Source organism: Sapajus apella, unplaced genomic scaffold (genome assembly GCF_009761245.1).
Source record: "Sapajus apella isolate SASKATOON/1434 unplaced genomic scaffold, GSC_monkey_1.0 scaffold5, whole genome shotgun sequence".
Lineage (NCBI taxonomy): Eukaryota > Metazoa > Chordata > Mammalia > Primates > Cebidae > Sapajus > Sapajus apella.
The window spans coordinates 37,454,234-37,457,320 of NW_022436945.1; the positions used below are offsets into that span (position 1 = coordinate 37,454,234).

Genomic DNA, 3,087 nt, shown 5'->3' on the forward strand with positions numbered 1-3,087 from the left:
AGGAAGGAAGGAAGGAAGGAAGGAAGGAAGGAAGGAAGGAAGGAAGGAAGGAAGGAAGGCAGGCAGGCAGGAAGGGGAGAAAGAAGTCTTAGAAATAGAATAAATATCTGTTCAGACTATATGTGGGAAAAAAAGAAATAGAATAAACGTTTATGCTTGGATGGGAAGGGAACATTATTTCCATTTATAGACTTGAACACGGAAGGATATGATCCTGAGAAAGAACCCAGAATCCTACTCCCTAAGTCAGTAGAAACTCCTTTCTGTCAGGGTATCTGTGAGAAGGCCACCTTGGAGTAAGACACTAACATGGAATTGCCACAATTAAAAAAAATAATAATAGTGGTATATTATCATCTGAGAGAAACCTTGAGATGATGCTCCTACTTATTCACACCCTATGTGTGGTTTACAGGAAATTCAGAAGTTCCTGTATGCCCTGACTTGGGGAGGGTAAGCACCAAGCCTGAGAGAGTGAACTGGAAGAAGCCCAGAGACTGCGATTCTGGAACTATGTATCATACATATGTGGATGACTCCCAAATTTATATCTCCAACTTAAATATTTTACCTAACCCTAGGATGCCATCTCCAATGGCCAAATTGATGTCTACTCTTGCACAGAAAGGTCAAACTAAACACAGCCCCAAATGGTACTCTTGATTTCTTCAGTCTCAAATCTCTTCCACCCCACCACTCTCCCTGATGGTCACCATGAGGAGATGGGCAGATGAGGAGACAAGCACAAGAATGGCAGGGCAGAGAGAGAAGAGAAGGAACAACACAACGCCAAGAGGAGTTCAGCTAGGGGCGGTCAGAGAGGAGTTTGCCACTGGGTGGCCAGAACTCTAAGGGAGGATCATCTTCCCACTCCATTCCTCTTCCAACTCACCATCCATCCCACTGCGAACCACCTCCACCACTCAATAAAACCCAAGTCCATATGTGACCCAATTCTTCTGGGATGTTGGGCAAGAGCTTGGGATATCAAAAGCTGTCACAGTGGTCCTCTTCTTGCAAAACGGAAGATCTATTGAGTTGGTTAACATTTAAACTGTCTGGAGATGGTAAAGCTAAAAAAGCATTGTAGTGCTTGCTTCGGCAGCACATATACTAAAATTGGAACGATACAGAGAAGGTTAGCCTGGCCCCTCCGCAAGGATGACATGCACATTCGTGAAGCGTTCCATATTTAAAAAAAAAAAACAAAAATCGTAACAGTGGGGCCCCAGGTGCCCACCCCTAGACACTACCATGGAGCTGGATCCCAAAGCACTTGCCTTCGCTCCTGTACCTGCCCGTATACATGTTCCCCCTCTTGCCAGGGGTTTGAGCAGTGGTGGAGACCAAACGGGTAAGCCACACCCCTGTCACACATTCTGCAAGGGGGGTCAGGGAACTCTCCTGTTTCACCACTGCCACCACCTGTTCTTGGCCACCATCGTCTCTGTCCTGGATGAAGCAACAATCTTTTAACTGGCCTTTCTACTTCCACTTTTGCTTTCCTCCAATACGTCCTCCATACAAAAGCAAAACTCATTGCAAATTGGGTCCTGTCACTCAAGTGCTTAAAACTCTTCAACAGCTTCTCATTGTACTCAGAATAAATCCAAACTCTTCACCTTGGTCTGCAAGGCCCTGAATAATCGGGCCCCCACTTAATTCCCACAGTACCAACTGGCATTCTTCCCTTTATCTACTGTATTTGCTTATGCTTGTTCTTCTCTCAATCTTCACAATTGCCTAAGTTTTTCCATCTCAAGGGTTTGGCATCCACTGTTTCTTCAGTTTGTACCAATCCTTCACTTTCTCATCCTTCAAACTTCAGCTTAAATGCTACTCCCTCAAAGTCATCTTCCCCACTCATTCTGTCTCAGGAAACTTCCTCTTTACTCTCTGCCCTCATTCCTCATTTGTTTTCGTCATAGCACTTCTCATAATTTGCAGCTATATGTATTGGTATACACATTGTTTAGGCCACTTCCCTTATAAAAATTGGAATTCTATGAACCATGTGCTGTTCACTATTGCAGCTCCAGCATCTGGCATAATACCTGGAATGCTGTAGCTGCTTAGCAAATGTTTGTTGAATGAGGGCACTTAGAAAACCACCCAGATATTTCCCCCTATTGTCCAATTTTCAGAAAGAAACCTATTTTGTTGGTCATATCAAGACAGTTTTGATTATAAGTAACAGAACACCACCCTAAGCCTAGAAAAAAAAAAGAGAGAGAGAGAGAGACTTTTATTTTTTTTTAGACGGAGTCTCACTCTGTTACCCAGGCAGGAGAGCAGCGGTGCAATCTGGGCTCACTGCACCCTCCACCTCCCAGGTTCAAGCGATTCTCCTGCTGCAGCTTCCTGAGTAGCTGGGACTACCAGCATGCACCACCACGCCTGACTAATTGTTGTATTTTAGTAGAGATGGGGTTTCACCATGTTGGCCAGGATGATCTCAATCTCCTGGCAGTGTGATCTGCCAGCCTCAGCCTTCCAAAGGGCTGGGATTACAGGCATGAGCCACTGTGCTTGGCCAAGACAGACTTTAACATGCAGACACACGGTTCTCCCAAGAAGCTGAAGGGCAAAGGCATAGGTATGTCTTAGGAAAGGACTCAAAGCAGGAATTAGTGTAAGGTAGAGAACTCAAGGATTTTGCCCTACTTGCAAGCTATCAAGTTAGCCTGCCTCAGTTTCATGGATTCCGGCAGAAGACACAAGATTCCTGTATTAGAGACAAAGAACAGTATATCACTCATAGCAATAGTAGCCAGAGTATCAGCATTTGCACTGGTTCCCACAGGGAGATATGAAGAAAGCCAGGTGGGGCTTATACACCCAGTAGGTTGTATTACCAGTGAGAAACTCTAAGCTTAGGGAACCCAAATCTTTATAATGGTCAGTAAGTAGCTGACCTTTGCTCAGAAGGGAAACACTACCTTTATCTTTATATTGGATAGTAAACAAATCTGCTCTTTGCTCCACAGGGAGAAATTATCTCTGTTCCAAGACTATTTGCTGTGTAAACATCCCTGAAATGATATTGCAGAACAATAGTGGCCAGTGCCACATCACAAGATATGCAGA

At 44.4% G+C, this 3,087-nt stretch overlaps 1 non-coding gene across 1 annotated transcript; it reads left to right on the forward strand.

Annotated features, from left to right (window-relative positions):
• Positions 1–1,089: 1,089 nt before the first annotated feature.
• On the forward strand, positions 1,090–1,196 carry LOC116548884. Its single transcript, XR_004267596.1, has one exon. It is a non-coding gene; the product is annotated as a U6 spliceosomal RNA (small nuclear RNA).
• Positions 1,197–3,087: the final 1,891 nt, after the last annotated feature.